The 20,496-nt window shown below is 32.3% G+C and overlaps 1 protein-coding gene across 5 annotated transcripts in view; it reads right to left on the reverse strand.

Annotated features, from left to right (window-relative positions):
- LOC126744686 (ATP-binding cassette sub-family G member 4) overlaps positions 1 to 20,496 on the reverse strand; it is a 216,363-nt gene that overhangs the window by 80,435 nt on the left and 115,432 nt on the right. The window contains exon 1 of one of the 5 annotated variants that reach the window (XM_050452198.1): positions 13,079 to 13,225. The exons of 3 other annotated variants lie outside the window; for them this stretch is intronic. The gene's annotated coding sequence lies outside the window, so the exon portion shown is untranslated. Of the gene's footprint in view, positions 1 to 13,056; positions 13,226 to 20,496 lie in introns of those variants that run through there. One more of the 5 variants, XM_050452197.1, reaches the window with a different exon arrangement.

Below are 20,496 nucleotides of genomic sequence, written 5' to 3' on the forward strand. Positions count from 1 at the left end.
AAATACATGACCACATCAAGAATGGAGCAATGGGATGAGATAGAACAAAATATAACAATAAAGCAATACAACTTCGAAAGAGATCCTGAATTTAACATCAGAATACGAAGTGCCAATCGCTGCTATTTTGAATTACAGAAAATAATAAAATCTAAAATCCACGTTAGACGACTAATATAAGAGTATTCCACACCATTGTGAGACCTGGACTATGCCGAAACAGAACAAGAACAGACTATAAACTGCAGAGAGAAAAATCCTACGGAGTATATGCTGACCTACATGGAATGAATCTGCTTGACAATACTGTAGTAAAAAAAACAACGATATAAAAGAACTATATGACCTAGTGGAAAGACCGAGATATAAAAGGCCATATACTGAAAGGCCACGTCAAAAGATAGAAAGATGTGAGAGTTGTTAAATTAATATGGTAGCAGGGCCCGACCGGTAGGAGACCAAGAATACGGTGGAGGGAACCTATATCATATCATCAGGGATATCATAAGATCTTAGAACTCTGAATATCGCGGAAGCTCAGGAGCTAATGATGGGATGTGTTCAGTGAAGGAAAATTATAATAACAACTAGTACTAATCCACAATAATTATGAAAGGTTTTAATTACCTCTAATGCTGCTATAGAAATCTGGAACAATTATTGTATTTGTATTCTGAAGGTGTTCTATTTGGATACACATATCTACCTCCATAGACTTATTTCCAGAAATATCATAAATATGCGTTTCCATGGACCACATTGCTAAAAGGCACAACCTGGTGTATGGGTTGTATTTAGTGATGATTTAAGCCTACCTCATATCAGAGAATGATGGAACTAGAAGTGTGGGATGTATTATAGAGCAGGTTGAAATAATTCCTAATTGCCTTGCTTTTTTAAAATTTTCTTTAATGTAACAACACAGCAAATAATTCCGTAAATTTAATTTTTACTAATAATCAAAATTTGAAGAACGATCCACTGTTACAAATTTACTGGTTTACACTAAAACTTTTGGAAGAATGATACCAAGTTGATGCAATCTACGCTGCTTTTATTAAGGCTTTCGACAAAGTAAACCCTTCTTTATGTGCCTGTTTGTGGTTCATTCAGCAGTTATTTATCTAATAGAAGTTAATATAAATAATATAAAATTAATGGCTATTAATGTAACATCAAGAGTATCACAGGATGGTCATTTGTCTCGACTTCTCTTCAACCTGTTCATTTCCTTTATAATACTATTGAACATTCTCAGTTCTTACTTTATGCAAATGACTTGAAAATATACACATGCGTTAGAAATCACAATGATAGCATGAACATTTAGAAGGACTTGGACATGTTTGGAGTGTGGTGTACTAATAACAAACTCTCTTAAAATAATCGGAAATGTGTGTCGATCTCATTTTATAGAATTCAAAATCCTAATTTATTAAGACTCTATCAATAAAGAGATAATAACTCTGCGATAAGTCTCTGTTAGGGATCTTGCAGTTAACATAAGTTAACTTTTGATGACAACATTTTACTACAGGCTTTTAGGCTATAACTCCAGATAACGTATATATAAATATAAATTGATTCAAAGTTTTATATTATTCTTAGGTTCATTCTCTGCTTGAATATGCTAGCCTGGTGTATAACCCCTACAACTATCATAAAAACATCAATATAATTGAACGGTTCCAAAGACGATTTTTGAGAGAAATTTGAAGTTGAATATATATAAGGTGTTCCGTTGATCATGTTACAAACTTCTAGGGCAGATAGAAAACGTCAAAAGAAAAACAAAAGTTCATATAAACATGGGTCCGGAAAAGCTTCCTCAGGGAGCTAGAGCTCTTTGAAAATAACCTTTAAAAACTAGTTTTTTTTTAATAGCTCCGGAACTACTTTAGCTACCATAACCAATTTTGGGAGGTAAATTATTGTTAGTACGTTTATTCTTTTGAACCTACTAAATAAAAAAAATATTTACCAGGGGCTTCAGAATCAGGGGGTATTTGGTAAATTTAGGCCCATTTCTTTAAGACTTTAATTTCTGCCCGTTTGGGCATTAAATTATGATGTTCCTATGCTTTTTACATAAAAAAGGTGGTCTTAGTAAAAGTCGGTAAATATCACCGTTTTTGTGGAAACTGACTAAAACCAAACTAAGATACAGCACCTGAATTAATTATTTTAATAATAATAATAATGCTAATTCATTGCCACTGTCAGTATTTTTTACATGATATTAATTCCTTTTTTATTGCGGTTAAGTAATGGAATATTACACTTTTGCTGAATACGCCGATATGCTTTTAATATATGGGAAGTTCGATGTAATGGTAGAGCTGCTTCTGGACTATATGTAGAGCGGTTTCCCGAAAGGCGAATCCCAGCTCACACACTTTTTGAAAGGGTCAATCAACGGCTCAGGGAGACTGGCTCCGTTAAAATAAAACGCCAAGATAATGGCGCGAAAGGAACATTCGAATCCCGGGTTTGAGGAAGAAGTGCTTCAGCGATTTGAAGATAACCCATCAGTAAGTACTCGAGCAGTAGCTGATGCGATGCATGTAAATCATGTTAGGGTATGGAACGTTGTTAATGAACAGCTTCTTCGGCCCTACTACCTGCAAAAGGTGCAATCATTAGGACCCAATGATTTTATGCCCCGCGTGAATTTTTGCCAGTGGTTTCTTGACCGGTGTACAGAAGAACCTCAATTTCCAAAATATGATCCTTTTTACTGATGAGGCTTTATTTACAAAAGAAGGCATTTTTAATTCTAAGAATAATCATGTATGGAGTGGGGAAAACCCTTATGGTATTCATTTTAGGAGCTATCAACATAAGTTTTCGGTCAATATGTGGGCCGGCATTGTTGGAGAACGCTTCATTGGTCCAATTATGTTGCCTCCTCGTTTAACGGGAAATATTTATTTAAATTTTTTAAGAAATGTACTGCCAGAACTATTACATAATCTGCCCCTAAATATACGACAGAACTTATGGCTACAACACGATGGAGCGCCAGCTCATTTTTCACTTATTGTCCGCGAGTTTATAAATGGAAATTTTGGAAGGCGCTGGATTGACCGCGGAGGCCCTATCACCTAGCCAGCGCACTCACCAGATTTGACGCCCTTAGATTTTTTTCTTTGGGGGCATACGAAAAGTCTCATATCCATGAAACTCCAGTCGAGTCAGAAGAAGACCTGGTGGCCAGAATTTCCGCAGCTGCTGAAGTAATCCAAACCACGCCTGATATTTTTAAACACGTCAACCTTAATATGGTGCGTAGATACAAAAAATGTATCGATCGTGGCGGCCGGCATTTTGAGCAATTATTATTTTAAGTTTATTTTTGTAATACCAATCTTTAATAAAATTTGTTTACGTTTCTAAAATTGTTAATTTGTTGATTTTTTATTACACTTAAAATCATTTAAACATTTTATGCCTCAAGGTAATTAAAGTGACAGTTAATTAATTTGAGTACCAATTTAATAAAATGGCTACCTTAACTTTTTTTAAACATTAAATTTTTTATTTACGCCAGATTTTTTTTTAATTGTTTATTAATAATAATAGGTAATTCATTTTTGTATCTCATAACTTGCTTTTCGTCAATTTTCACAAAAACGGTGATATTACCATTTACCGACTTTTACTAAGAGCACCTTTTTTATGTAAAAAGCATAGGAACATTATAATCTAATGCCCAAACGGGCAGAAATTAAAGTCTTAAAGAAATGGGCCTAAATTTACCAAATACCCCTTTGATTCTGAAGCCTCTGGTAAATATTTTTTTATTTAGTAGGTTCAAAAGAATAAACGTACTAACAATAATTTACCTCACAAAATTGGTTGCGATAGCTAAAGTAGTTCCGGAGCTATTAAAAAAAAAATAGTTTTTAAAGGTTATTTTCAAAGAGCTCTAGCGCCTTGAGGAAGCTTTTCCGGGCCCATGTTTATATGAATATTTGTTTTTCTTTTGACGTTTTCTATCTGCCCTAGAAGTTTGTAACATGATCAACGGAACACCCTGTATAAAGGAAATAGATTAGAGTCACCTACAAAAATTACTTGGAATTGATACTCTTGAAGATAAACTTAAGATAAATTTTATTTGATTTTTAAATTTTCTGACTACTGTGAATTTTATAAATGTATGTATTGATATTATTGCATTCGTCACAACAATATAGATTATACTTGTTATTTTTATTATTGATCAGTTTTATACTTAACTTTAGAATTAGAAAAATAAACTATAAATGGTAGTATTATATATTAAAGTTTAAAAAAAAATCCGTTATTTCTAATATTTTTATAATACAAAGGTTAAAAGCTGCAGTTACAAATAATTAGTATTTTTGCGTTAATAATTGTTTAACTTTTACATATTATTACGTAATGAAAGTTTTTTAATATATTTTTTTTTTCACTTCATACGGATTATATTAATTACATACGTGAATCTAAATTTTTGATCAAATAAGTACTAATATACATTTAATATACACACTAAAAAACTGGTCTGAAAATTCGATACTTTTTTAGCTTTTGTTTACAGTTTTTGTGACATACTGAAGTAGGTTAATCAAAATTAAAAACGTGTTGAGTTGGATGTTTACGGATTTACGTAACGCATGTGACACATAAAACCATTCAAAGATAATAGTATTTAAATATCATTGCTATTTATCAGTAAAAAAGGCTCTAAACATTTATTATTAAAGGCATTCCTGTAAATGATTTTATCCCGTACTTCGTTTAATTAACAGCAAAAATTTCGCTAGAAATAACATTGGTCAATTACAACTGACACTTTAATTTGATTATACTAATCGAAAAATCCATTATATGTTTCATTAACACATTACGAATGTGTAAATTTCAAAGTTCGATTAACGATAGTGCTAAATATAAGCCCATGTATACACATATTTTATTACTTGTCTATTTCTGTTTTATATTAATAAATATATATTTTTTTTGCTTGAATAAACTTTACTAAAACACTCTCTTTTTTAGGGACACATCAATACAATACCTACAGAGCTTTTTGAAAATAAATGGGTATAGTTTAAACTGTCGAGATAGAAGGAGAAGACGCGTTGAAATCGCGTTTTTTATAAAAACATAACATATCGTATTCCTTGCTGCCCCCTAAGTGAAGAATACAACAAATATGGATTAAAATTAAACTTTCCCAGTTAATAATCCCAGTTAAGCATTGCACTGGCAATGGTGTATATAACTCCCCAGGATTTTTTTGCGAGATTGAACTTACATTTCTTCAAATTATCAAAGATTTCAATATACTAAATATAGCGCTGATTCTAAGTACGCAATAGATTTTTTTCATGTATAAGGGCTGTTTCAAGTTGTCTCATAGACTAAATTACTTCGACTAGAAGTGAAAATATAATTGAAAAGAGGGCTTTTAAGGTAGATTTTAGTGATAAAGTTTAATTTTTTGTAATTTAAATGTTAAGGTAAAAAAAAGTTAAACTTCTGTTGAAAATATATAGATAGTTTAGTTCTTTAGATAATTATCGATTTTATTCAGATTTGGTGTCGATACTCTGGAATAACCTGTATAACTTTTATAAGATATTAACGGTAAGGTAGCTTTCAAAAGTGAAAAAATTAACATACTATTAGACTTACAGGCACCACATACGTCGCGTTGCAAAATAATATGCACCATGATTTACTGATACTCTTGTAACCAGAAAAAAAAGATATAAAGGATTGGCAAAGTACAAAAAGCCAAGGCTTGAAACTTATTTTATAAACCATAAAAGTCTTAGAAAAAAATGTACTACAATTGTCAGAACAGAAAGTACTTTTCACTTATAATGATAGCAAAAATCCCAATGATATTTGAACTCATATCAAATATAGTATGCCTAACCACAAATAAAAACAATAGAATTTAAAAAAAATTAGCAAACGTTTAAACTTTTTTGAAATTAGTATCCACTATTGTAGAAAATATTAAATAATTACATTTTATAATCAAATAATTATCCACCAAGTTTAATTTGTCAGCCAGTAAATAATATTGAACTACATAAGATTAGAATGATTAGAACTACAGCTACACTACCGCTCAAATGTATTTGCCCACCATGTATTCATTTTAATATTTTTAATTAGATACAAACATCTTATCTTTATACCTATATTTAGCTTGTATCTCTTTTGTAAATTGCATATATGCTTAAACAGCTTACCTATCAACTATGGTTTACTGAAAAACACTGAGTATTTAAAAATAGTCTTGCAAATAGCAAACAATGTAGTGAAAATATGCACTTCTTCTAAAAAACTAATCTGTTTACAGCTTATTTCCGTTAAAATTTGAAACTTTTAAAGGTGTTTAGTCTTCAAGAATTGATTTTGTGTAACATTGATAAATAATTTCGCTTACTTATTGACGATTGTGACCGTTTCTTTGCTAGTTTTTCAACATTCTTTAAAATGGCTAAAACAAAAGAGTTATCGGTAGAAACAAAATGTATTATCATTGGACTTCATAAGGCTGGAAAGACTAACCGTCAAATTTCGACGGATTTGGAAATTCCAAGACTGTCGATTATAATTAGGAAATAGTTAGGAAATTCACCAGAGAAAGGACTATTAGCAACAAACCTCGATCGGGAAGGCCAAAAGCGACAAGTTTAAAGGAGGATTTAAATATTATTATTACAAGCAAACGCAATAGGCGCCTTACCGCCCCTGAAATCACAGCAAAAATCAACAAGGAGCGTAAAAAAACAGTCAGTGTTTCGAGAGTAAAACGGCGACTTTATAATGCTGGTCTTAAAGGACGTTTAGCTGTATCAAAACCGCTACTGAAGGGTGTTAATAAGAAGAAAAGACTTGAGTGGGCCCAATCACACAAAGAATGGACCATTAATGACTGGAAGAAAGTTCTCTGGAGTGACGAGTCGAAATTCGAGGTTTTTGGAACGAAGAGGCGAGTTTTTGTTTGCCGTTGTGCCAATGAAAGGGTCGCTGAGAACTGTACGGTGGCCTCAGTTAAACACGGTGGTGGTTCGGCGATGGTGTGGAGTTGTTTCGGAGGATCTGCAGTGGGCAATCTAATTAAAATAGAGGGAATTCTTCGAAAAGAGGGTTACAAAACAATTTTAAGTGACAATGTACTTCCTTCTGGAACTCGAATAATTGGGGAAAACCTCATCTTTCAACATGACAATGACCCCAAGCACATGTCGCAATTGTGTAAGCAATATTTAGGTCAATTACAAAGGCAACATCTTCTGAAAGTTATGGTATATTTCCCACAATCACTGGACCTCAATCCTATCGAATTACTGTGGGATGAACTGGATAGACAAGTGCGAAAATCATGCCCCACATCAAAAGAAGACTTGTGGAGGATCATCCAAGAAGAGTGGCACAAGATACCTCAGGAAACTTTGGACAAATTAATTAGAAGACTACCGAAACTCTGTAAAGCTGTTAAAAATTAAAAATCGAGGCGGATATGTAGATGAATCCAAAATTTGATTTGCTTAAATTTAATTAATTAAAAAATGTATTGTTTATATTCATTTTGTTATAAATAAATCGTTTCATAAGAATAACTGATGGGTTTATTATTTTTAGTTATAACTTTAAAACAGTCATATGTGGGCAAATACTTTTGAGCAGTAGTGTACTTGAGAATACGGTATTAATATTCTGTTTCTCAAATTATGCATCCTATTCATCCAACCCTACTTAACATATATTATTAACTGTTTCATTACAAAAGGCGCCTTTCTGAGCATGTGAAAGAAAATTCGAACTTGTTATACCACTTTAAAAACATAGTTTTAATGAAATTATCACGCAACTATGCCCTATCAGTATTTTACATACACTATCAAAAACTTTAAGCAGTATGGTATACACGGTATTAGCTAAACTTGCGGCAAAAATTTAAGGGATTATTTCTGGGACTATTCTGAGGGTATTTTCTCCTTTCATGATTTTTGATGGGATGCTTAGTTCCGAAGATACGAAAAATAATTTCAATCATCCAATTTTGCTAGTTTTAAAATTATTATTGTAGTCAACAAGTATAGCTGTACTACCTTGGATCTATTAAGTAATAAAAAATATAACAATTCCGTTGGTATTTTTTAAAAACATTCCGATTAACGTAGCCGAAAAAACTTGAGTTTGTCAATCAGTGTCAAAATTTTAGAACGAGTATTTTCTGGGTTAAATACTTAAAGTCTTGTTAGTGAAGTCGTCTATTATGACTGGATATACGAATGCCGAGATGGCTGGTATGCATTACTTTTATGAACTTCCTTATGGCAATTCATTAGAAGCTAGTCGGTTGTACCGTGAGCGATTTCGTAATATGCCTAATAGAAAAATCTTCCAAAGTATACATCAACGACTTCGTCAAACAGAAGCATTAAATCGAAGTAGAGGATCAGGTAGGTCAATGACAGTAAAAACTGTAGAACTAGAAGAGAATGTGCTGGACATGGTAGAAGAAGATCCAGATACCTCTACTCGAAAAATTTCAAATACTCTAAAGGTATGCATTCTGTCAATGGATTTTGCACACATTGATTTAAGTCTCTCAATTACTGATCCTAAGTCTTTTTACCGATAAAGCCAATTTCTTAAGAAATGCAATAAGAACTTTTCACAATAATCATGTTTGGGTAGAAAAAAATCCACATAAGATTCTTTCAACATCAGTTATCGTTAAACGTTTGGGTGGGAATTATAGGTGATTTTCTTATTGGACTTTTTTGAACAAACGCTACCTCACTTTTTGGAGGATATACCATTGGCTAAAAGAAATGCAATGTACTTTATGCACGATGGTGTACAAGCGCATTTTAGCATTTGGGGTCGACAGTTTTTACCAGTAACATCGCTGAGAGATCGCTGGATTGCTCGAGGTAAACCTCACGTATGGCCTGCTCGATCCCCTAATTTAAAACCCACTGGATTATTTCCTATGAAGACTATAATGTCATTAGTTTATACTACTCCAATGGAAGATGTAAAAAATCGGATAATTGCTGGATTTAACGAAATTAAAAGACAATCCCGGTGTTTTTGAAAGAGTTCGAGAGTCGATGAAGAAAAGACTGGATTCTTGCATTCGAGCGTGAGGTAGTCATTTTGAATAGTTCTTGTAGATTAAGAAACATTACATGTAATTTTTGGTCATAAATAATTGTTATTGTCAAAATTCTTTTTCGCCCCGTATCTTCGAAACAAAGTGTCCGATCAAAAATCAAAAAAGCACGAAATATCCTTAGAACAGGAACAAGGAATAATCCCTTAAATTTTTGCCGCATGTTTTGTAAACACCCTGTATAATCAATTAACTGAATATTTTTTTTCTGAAACTAATTCCTTACACTCAGTCTGGCTTCAAAAAAGACCATTGTTGCAGTATGGCTCTCTTGAGTATGACTTATTATGATATTTCGGATCAGTGGGATAAAGAAAAGCTTGCTTTGCTAGTTCTTTTAGATTTTAGCAAGGCGTTTGACACCATAATTTCTACAGTTTTATCGGCTATTCAGGTTATATCGGTCTAACAAATAATGCTGTACAACTAATATCTGAATATCTTAGGATAGAAGTCAAGCAGTTTCCTACAATGTAAATTAAGTCAGTTTTTAACCTGTTAAATCTGGTGTTCCACAAGAATCCATTTTATTTAATTTATGTGTTTGGAAGCTCCCTAAAGCCTTCTTATCTTGTAAACATCATTTATACGCCGACGATATATTTATCTTTCTTTCCAAGCAAAATTAGTCAGGCCGCGACAACACTTAATTTTAGACTCAACTAACATTTACAATCTGACAAACTAAACCTTGCATGTTTGAATATTTTTATTTATTTATTTTTTTATTTTTATTGATAATCTATATTACCTGAAAAGTACAAACAAAATCTTCATTACTATTACTTTTCTTTTTCATGAGTGGTAAAAAATCTTTCAAAGATACCAGAAGGTATGCCGGAATTTTACTGACCAAAGCCACCTCCAGAAGGCATCCACTACTAGGATCATTAGCTCTGTTCTAAATAAATATCTACTTTGACTAGTAAATACGAATTTGTTGGTTTACATTAACAGATAGAAGATAGGTTGAGTTATCATTCCGCATGGAGAGTGGTCGAGTAATACTGATTCTAACTACATAGCATCACTTGAGAATTGGGTTTTTCTACCTCAATTTTTTTTTGAAGATAATGGTTTTGGTATTTTCTTAATGTTCAGAATTGGTTTGTTCTATCTCTAGAATATTTTAAGTCATTTGCTACCAAATAAGAAAATAACTTAGTCTATATCCTGCTGTTAATATAATATAGTAAGTATTGAATTATTCTATGCCCCGTAGTTTAATGTTTGTGCTATCTCCATGCTACCATATAACACAAATTGTTCTATTTTGATTTTGACCAATAACAAGCGTTATACGCACAGTTCATATGTATTACTTCAACTTATAAATGTTTTATAGAATAGACCGTTGAAGTATTTGCCGGCTTTAATACTAGTCGCTAAAACCAATTAAATATGATTGATTTTAGTAGTAATTTTAGTTCATGCCCAGATCTTTCCCCAAACGCTCTCAGGTAAGCACATTTGTTCTAAAATAATTATTTTCTCAATAGAAAATAAACTTATTTGGTACCGTAACATAGGGATACTTTAAATACGGGTTAAACTTTGATCAAAACTTCCTAAAATAGCTGCGCCGTCATACCCCCACCATTTCCCACAGTACGACAATGAAACTGGACATCTGCTTGGTTCATTAGTTAAGCCAGTTAGTTGAGAGTCGCAGACCGCCGTAATTGTGCATCGATGTTAAAAAATATTATCATAAAGTCTACACGTGGTTTGCTCTATTTTTGTAAGTCAGCAAACTTCAAGGCTATAAAGGTAAGTACATATATTACCATTATGTTCTTTCTCGTATTAACTTTAATGTGTATTACTTAGTAGATTTCAAAAAGATTTTAGTGAAATTTAAGTTAAGGGTTATTTATAGAACCATGTTTGTTACACGGGGTAACGTTGATCGGGCTATGGGGTAACATTGATCGCTTGATCAAAGTTGCCCCATTAACATATATTATAATTATCTTTCCAGAAATTATTAATTTTTTTTTCTTTCCAGAAATGCCTCGCGAGCATAAAAGGGTGCTGGGGAGCAGGCATTATATAAATTATACCCCTGAAAAGCTGCGTGAAGCATGCATTGAAAGTAGTGGTGGATGGTATATGCTCAATACGAGAAGCTTCAAAGCAATTTAATATTCCTTTTGGAACTCCCTATAATAAGTACAAGGAAAAACATATTAGTAAACCAGGTCGTCCCACTATTTTTACCAAACACGAGGAAATAGCAATACTGAAGGCGGCTTCAAAATGTGCAGACTGTGGATTTCCTTTAAGTCTCATGGACATAAGGATGCTGGCCAATTATTACTTAGACCAAAAGGGTGATGTTGTTAATCAATTTAAAAACAATATTCCTGGTGTTGATTGGACATATAGTCTTCTAAACAGGCAAGACTCTTACGGACAAAGATTAGCTACTAACATAAAAAGGGCGAGGGCTGCGGTGTCCAAAGAAACTTTAAATATATTTTATGATAATCTAGAAGTGGTAATAAGAGATCTTCACAGTGCAAATATATTTAATTATGACGAATCGAATCTTTCCGATGATCCAGGGAAAAAACGTGGTGTTTATAGGCGTGGCGTAAAATACCCTGAGAAGGTTATGAACCACTTAAAAAGTTGCACTACCGTTATGATATGTGGGCTTGCTGATGGGACTCTATTACCTCCATACGTGATTTTTAAAAGTCTACATATTTCATTTTCAACACTTCACAACAACCGAATGTTCTCTCACAGACCAGTTTGGCAACAAGGTTATATATCCGACTATTATAGTAAGGTACGAAACCAAAAAATCCTGGGTTCGATCGACGTCTAATTTTTAAAACTCTTTAATTTTTTATTTTTCATGCTTATATTTGTTTTTATTTCTTATAAAAAAAATTTAGGTATTGCATCGGTTTCTAATAATATTCGGTGTTTAATGATTTACATTTTAGTTAATAACGATACACGATGTAGTTACCATCTCACGTTTACCTGTACTATGTTATTAGAAGTGTATTTAATGTATGTCATTGAACTTAAAATAAAGTCTATTTTTTGTTAATAATTGTTTAATCATAGCTGCATGTTTTAAACTTTATTCTAGGTCTGATGATGACGTAAGGCGAAACGCGTAACCAAACTTATAGACGCTACATTTGTGAGACTTTGACTTTCGAGTTTATTTTCCTCCTTGTTAGAGAATTATGATTGCTACCCAAGGATGACACAGATTTTTGTTTGTAATATTTTAAAATCTCGGGAGGTAATTGATTGAAATATTTAACTTTTTCTTAATAAAAGAGATATCTATAATTTGTGCGGATAATTGGTATTATATCCTTACAGATTTTTATCCTTACAGACAGAAAATAGTTTGGTAACCTGGTTTAAAATTAGTTGACTATTACTGGGAATCAGTAATAGTCAACTAAGCAAATATGCAATCAAAGCAAATATGGGGCCATATTATTTGCCCATGTAATTTCAAGTTGTGTTCTTGTCAAAAACATTTGTTTGGTGTCTTGGAGAGGATAATTAAGATATTCTTATTACTTCAGATCATGCAATCAATTGTATATATATATGTATGATTTAACTCTTATTTATTATTATTTTTAAGTTTCCTTAATTTGGCATTTACTAAGAAGCCTCGGTCAAATATTTTTTTCATCAGTGGTCAAATATTAACAACTCTTACACCCCCTTTGATGTAATTATTAATTTATCAATAATTAATTTTAACCAAATACTAAATTATACAGCTATTTTTATATTTGAAGTGAAAAATATTAAAAAATTGAGTTTTTTGATTCAATACTATTATCATTTCACCATTAGTTATGCTTAATTAAAATAGCAAAATAATAACTTACTTAATTATTTAAAAAAACTCACATAAAAATATGGATTTTCAGGTTTTTAAATGTATAACAGCACTCCACTCAAACAAATTTAAAGGCTCACTCTTTAAACACTCACACACTGGACTGCAAGACCTTTTCTGGTGTCCGTTTAATATGTAATAAAGGAACAATGATACCTAATTAATTCAGATAACGATAAGGGTATCAGGTATTTAATCAGCTGTTATACACAGATTTCTGTATTAGCAATGAACTGTGAACTGTATATTACTTGAAACAAGATACTTCAAAATATGATCAAAAGATGACGTTTAGGCAGATTATGATAATATGATTAGTTTTACATTATCAATTGTAAGGCTGAATCTATTGTTGAGAGATAATATTCTTAATGTTAGTTTAGTACATTGTTGCATTTAAAGTATATATTTTTTTGTTTGAAGTACCAGGTCAATCTAGTATACTTCACGTGCTTTTAGTACGTAATAAACTTTAACTTTGAGTTGATTTAATCATTGAGATAAGAGACGAGTTAAAGTGGTTACAATATGTATATAATAAATTTTAAAGTGCGTTAGTACAAAGATTATTTTTATGCAGCCTTCAGTGACCACAAAGATAAATAACCAAAGGACACGCTAATTAAGATATTTCGTGGAAACAGAAGAAATGAGGATGGTATAAATAAGTCGCCGCCAGACATAATTTATTTTGGTCCCCTATAAAAAACCTGCTTAAACCTCTCAAAGAACCTGATAAACAATATAAATAGCAGGGGGCAATATAGTTGTGACACATATACAGCAAGAATTTTGATAGGTGTCCAAAATAAATTGTCTGACGGTAAGCATATTTGCCGATACGTGTTTTTGCTCATTTACTTCTTTAGGGCACTACAACCAAAAACCAAAGAAAGAGAAAAAAAAATGAAGAAATAAAAACACCTAAGATATCAAGGACAGGGACGAACAACCAATTTTCGTATTTAGCTTTAGTAGGGTAAAGTATAAGATACCTGTTGAAAAAATCGTAACTCAAGTCAATATAATTTAAAAAATAGCACGAAAAATTAAATACCAAAAATAGAAAAAATTTATCAAGGTTTGCTTTGAAAAACAATTATATTGTATGATACAAAGAACCGTCTTCGATTGAGAGTTAAAGCTTAGAAAAGATAAAATTTAACTAAATGACAAAACGCCAATAAACAAATTATACTTGAAAAAAACAGACTACATCGTAGCCGATCGATAGTTCTAGGCTGGACACTTATCCCCGCTTCCATCGATACCTCACAACAGAAGCCGAAATCGTGCGATACGACTACCGCATCGCGATGGCAAAAATTCCGCGCGTATTTTGCGTTGATTCGAAATCATATTTTACCGCAGTTATTATTGTAGTTTATAGTAAGATTACGCATTTAAAATTTTTTACTACCAAACTATTTTGATACTCGCTTTGAGTTTAAAAAAAAATAAAAATTCGGTATTTAAATTAGGTGGGTAACTTAACAATTTTATTTTTAACTTACATTTTACAATCTTAATTTTATTTAGAATAATGCCTACCTCTTGCTGCATTCCTGTTTAAGCTCAGAAAAAATTAAAATGGGTTTTTAATTTTTTCTTTGGTTTTTTTTGATTATCTTTGGAATCATTCAAATTTTCGATTTAATAAGCAACAAAAATTTGGCGTAGGTACCTACCTAATTTTGTTTTCGGCATTAAAATTTTTACGAAAAGTAATACAGCAATGCAAAAACTTTCCCATAGCAACCAAGATAACCCACAAAAGTGTCAAGAATAAGTTTTTGAAAATTTGTTTTTTTTTTTAATAATCTTTAAAACCACATAAAATATAATATATATTTTTTTATATGGCATATTCTTTTACAAGTAAATAATGTGCAACTTTGGGGTAAATTATCCATTTTCGTATTTTGAGGGTAGACGAATTTGAAACACCGTTTATGTATATTTTTCCAATAAAATAAATAATAAAAAACATTTATCATATACCTAAAAATACGTAATAATAAAAAAATATATTATCTTGTAAAATGTAAAATATTAGGTCCCGCGGTATCTCCACTTAGTCGTTCCACTGTACGGCGTGCGCCACCAAATCTCGGCTTCAATTTTGACGCCACGAAACCAGTGTCACGGCTAGAACTCTCGATCGGCTACGACTACATGTCTAATTCAAATTTATAGTCAGTTGATTTTTAAATCATGAAAATCCTGGGATATACATAATTTTACGGAGAAGACAGTCGTAGTCACATAACAAACATGGAAGCTATGATAAAATTTATCATAATTCAGATTCAAAAAACGGAATTGAAAAGAATTATGGAAAAATACAGTAAATTAATGTGAATTAGACAGCGAACGAAACTTATATCCAAATAAAGTGAATTATTGTACATAAAGAAATATTGCAAATTGGAAGATACTGCAAAAAAGTTTATTTATACAAATAAAAGTAAAGCCACGTTCAGACAATTAAATCGAGCATTATTGGGAACGTAAACGAGACAAATGAAAGAAAAAGCGAGCAGATCACGAACAGTTTGCTAAGCTAAGTTTAAGTGTTTTTTGGTGCTCGTGAACCTCTTTTGGATGGTTCATTAAGATGATTTTAATAATCGTTTTTATTATATTTATATTTACTTTTCTCTTACTCAAAATAAAATTACTTCAAGATGATACTTCAGTCAAAATGATAAAGTTAAAATAAAATGTATTTTTTACTAATTATCAGGAATTTCCTATGTAAGCTAATAATTGCGTATTGAGTATTTAATTTTTACTATATATGTACTACACGTTCTACATTTAGTACTCTTGATTGAACGCAAGATTTGAATTGCGCGCCACGTTTGACCATCATAATATCACATGATTATGACGTGACAGATCAAAAGTTGACAAATAAGACTAAGTAAACATGAAGCATTATACGGTAGAACAATACGTCCTCATTTTTAAAAATTATTATCGAAATGGTAAAAGTTTAATTGGCACTATTAAAAGTGCGTCCATTGTTCGATCGAAATAGTGTTCCTACCTAGTTCATCTACTGTGAAAAAAAAATCAAAAAATTCGAAAGTAATGGTTCGGTTAGTGAAACACACGATACGAGCTCGTAGAGGTCATTCACAATATAACGGGCGCTTTTTAGAATTCACCGGTGGATATACCGGGTTGCACCGGTAGTAGCCGAGGCGTTTCAGAATTAACCCGGTACAAAAAACCCTACGTTTCAAAATTAACCGGTGAAATCAGCTAGTTGCGACCGGCGACGTATCGGATTAACCGGGATTTTAAGCTGGAATGTCGGTCAAATAGATTCTTCCTAGAATTTCTAACCTAGTTTTGTATTTTTTGCGCCTTAGTTTTTGTGTAAATTTGTTGTTGCTCAATATTTTTTGTGCATATTTTAAAGTTTATTTTGATAGTAGAGTGAGAATAGTAGAAGGATAACAATAAACATTAATAATTTTTTTTTTTAATTTTGTTTATTTACAGATACCGACGACAAAAACTGAGACACAATGAAACCGGGTCGTTTTTGTTTGGTTTTAAGTTTCTTAAACATCAAAACAGTGGCAACATTTCAATCTTTTCATGGAAAATGCTACCATAGTTTGTTTGGTTTGCCTTGAAAAATTTTAAAATGTAAACATAAACAAAAATCGATATTATTAAAGCTGCCAAAAGTAAAACAAATTCTCAGAAAATCAACCGAAGCGTTTCCGAATTTTGAAGAAACCGAACGGCATTCAGGTTGCTAATCTACTGAATTTTTTTTTGACTAGCCGGTTTATTCAACCGGTGAATTAATGGTAAATTCTGAAAAGTGCCCAACATCACGGCAGTTCGCGAGAATGTGACAGAAAGGCCAGAGACGTTTTTCGTCTCGATGGCTTCGTTAATAGGAAAACTGTAGCGTTTGAGGCTTAGAAAATCCATGAATGATTCATTAGAAAGCAATACATCCATAACGTGTATGTTGTGCATTATGGTCTGGAACTAGACCGTTTTTTTTCGAAAACGAAGAAGGTAATGCAGTAACGGTAATTGTCGAACGTTATCGTGTTATGATAACACAGTTTCTTTTGCCTCATTTGCAAGTTATTAATCTTGACGACATGTTGTGGTTTCAGCAGGAAGGTGCCACATAAACATAGTTAATGTTTCACGTCATATTGTCCGTGAAACATTAACGACCTTGGTCCTATCATTTCCCGATTTGGTGACTAGGATTGGCCTCCACGCTCTTGCGATTTAATGCCTTTAGACTTCTGGCTGTGCGTTTTCTCTCGTATGTTCTATGGTAATTATTTCAAATTTGGTACATCGATTATTTTTTTAAACCACTACAATAAAGTATCGAAATTATCGATCGCGGTATAGAAGGCCTTACAGTTTTATCCTTTAGAGCTTTTTTGGAGCATCCTGTATCAATTTCGTCATGGAATTTGAACTCTTTTTTAATTTTTTTAATTTTTTTTTATTTTTGAACTCTTTTTTAATTTGTTTTAATCTCCTGTAGTTTTCTCGTATCTGCTACTGTTTAAGCTTTAAAGCAAAAATAGCCGTCAATGCATATTTAATTTCGGAAAAAATAAAACAGAGTAAAATGATGTTTTCATTTGTTTGTTGTAGATCGACCGGGATAATTTAGAATCCGATACAAACGTTTAAATTTAAAAATAATTGGTGAGTTAATTTAATAATAATTTTAAAAAGGATAATAATAAATAGAGGGTTTTTCATATGTAATCAAACCATGGGGTGTGTGCTTGATACAAATTTTAAACCTTTTACCCCCTGATGATGACACCACTGTGTCCGAAACATGTAGGGAATTTTAAGTTAACAAAATGTTTAATAAATAAGTGGAGGGAGATTGAAGGATTTTCATTTTACCTTAATCTACGACTCCACTGTAAGTATGGACTATTTGTTCACTATTAAGAAAACTTCGCTTGTTCACTTGATGGCGCTGCTACGAGGCAATTGCCAGCACGATTTGGAGATTCGGGAAAACTGTCGGGTATTTTCCCTGTTGCCCGAATCGACACTTTCACGATATTAAATAATCAATTACAATACGACATTTTTCAATGCACGATGTCGCCTTGCCCACGATGCATCCGGCCTGGTTACCGGCGTGAATAGGATCAGCTACCACCGGCAAGGGACAGGGAAGGGAAGGGTCTGGAAAAGGGATTTAAAGGATAGGAAAGGACGAGCAACCACTTGTTGATGGGTTGAAGGATGACGAGGAAGTGGGACCGAAACTATTTTTCCCAATTCTGAAATGCACGTTGTAACTAACGGCAAGGGGTAGGAAGGGGTCTAGGAAAGGAATCCGAAGGATAGGAAAGGACGAGAATAACCACGTGTTGACTGGGTGAAGGTTGACGCGGAAGTGGGTCCGATCAACTTATTCTTTTGTCATGCCAAAAATTGAGGTGCAGGTCATTGTTAAAATACTTTCCTACTGCTTCATTATACTAAAATATATTTTTTTTATTTAATTCTTATACTCTTTTGGTGACACTGGAAAATATTTATGTAACATAATATAAATTCTAGTAAGTTGATCTTCTTCTATAAGCAAATATATTAAAATAAACTAATGACGGTCTCCGTTAAAAAAAATATATATAATTGTATCAAAGTGCTTTTGACATATCACCCAGTACTTCTAAGCAATACCTGCTAATTAAACAACCATCTCATTTAAATTTGAATAAATTAGTTTTTAATAATAAATTAATTAAAAAGAACAGAAATATGTTTCCAAGAGTATTAAAAAATATTTACAAATTATCATTGTTTTGTGTTTTTGATAAAGCTATCGTGATAATCAAAAGTCATACATTAGTTATAACTAAGTTACTCGAAAATAAGATATAAGTTTCAGTCCGTATTTGGATAAATTGAAATAATAAATATCTTTTATAAAAATATGCTTTTAATATTTTATATTTTCATGGCTATACGACACGTGGCATCCTATTTTCTAGTAATTACTATACATGCACTAATTTTAAGATATAAAAATCGTTAAATGGCAATGCAATAATTAATAATTATTCGTTATTAGCTTACACATGAAAGGTTTTTTTATGTAATTCAAAATTAATAATTATTTCAGTTACTAAATAATTATAAATGATATTTGATAAATAATAATAACTTATTGAATCATATTTACTAGCAAAATGATTATGATAGATGGATGCAGAGAATTGGAATAGCTGGGAAGGAAACATGACATGTTCAACATTTACAAGAAAGTTAAGAAAGTTGCTGGCCTATATAGTAGGAAAACTACTAAGATGCTGGCTGATATGCAGACTTATCATTGACGAACATGATGTTCTTGAAGCCTGGACTGGCTACATAGCTGAACTATTTGATGACGAGGGATCAGATCAACCAGACACCACTGATAGCGTGGGAGGTCCAGAAATGCTAAAGTCCGAAGTATTTTAAAAAATCTAAAAAACTAAACCGGACCGGATAGATATTATTTGAAAATGATCCAAGAAGACATCATCGGGATTTTAATTAAACTATTCCATACAGTGAACAACACTGGAAAAATACCAGACCTATGTCTAAAGTCCGTGTTTATAACAGTCCCTAAAAAACAACGTGCAAAAAACTCCAGTGGTTGTAGATTGATAAGTTTTATGAGCCACACACTAAAAGTATTTCTTAGCATTGTTCATAGAGGAACGCAACAAATATGAAAGTGATCTGGACGAAACTTAGTTGGATGATTAAAACACTCTTGATCCCCGGGAAGCAATATTTGCCTTATATATACTTCTTTAAAAGTATCACGATCAACATAAAGACCTTTTCGTATGAGAAAGCATTTGACAGGGTACAACATGAACAACTTATAAATATATTGAGGAGTACTAGAGTTCATGACAGAGACATATGCATTATTATAAACCTGTATTGGCCACAAAAGGCGGTGGTTAAAGTCAATCAAAAACTAACCAACGAATTATAGATTTGGCGTGGTGTGAGGCAGGGATGTATACTGTCTCCAATGTTTAAACAGGCGATGCATGGCCAGGAGTGCAGTGTTAAGATTTATAGCGAACTGATCAATATCATCCGCTATGCCGATGACACTAACATGCCAATCTTACGTGAGGATCTTCAGGACCTTTTAGACTGGGTCAGCTTGATGGAACAAGAGATCGTTTTAAACATAAATAATACTAAAGCTAAGTTTATGGTTTTTTTTTATCATCAGCCGTTAATGATGCTGCACTGAAAATCATGGTCAAAGCGTTAAAAGAGTTTTATGTTTCAAATATCTTGGTTGTTACATTGCAGACCATCTGGACCCGGGTAAAAAAGTCAAGTGCAGAATCGAGTTGGCTCCCGCAACCTTTCAAAAAATAAG

The sequence above is a fragment of the Anthonomus grandis genome, chromosome 14 (assembly GCF_022605725.1).
Source record: "Anthonomus grandis grandis chromosome 14, icAntGran1.3, whole genome shotgun sequence".
In the NCBI taxonomy this organism is placed as follows: Eukaryota; Metazoa; Arthropoda; class Insecta; order Coleoptera; family Curculionidae; genus Anthonomus; species Anthonomus grandis.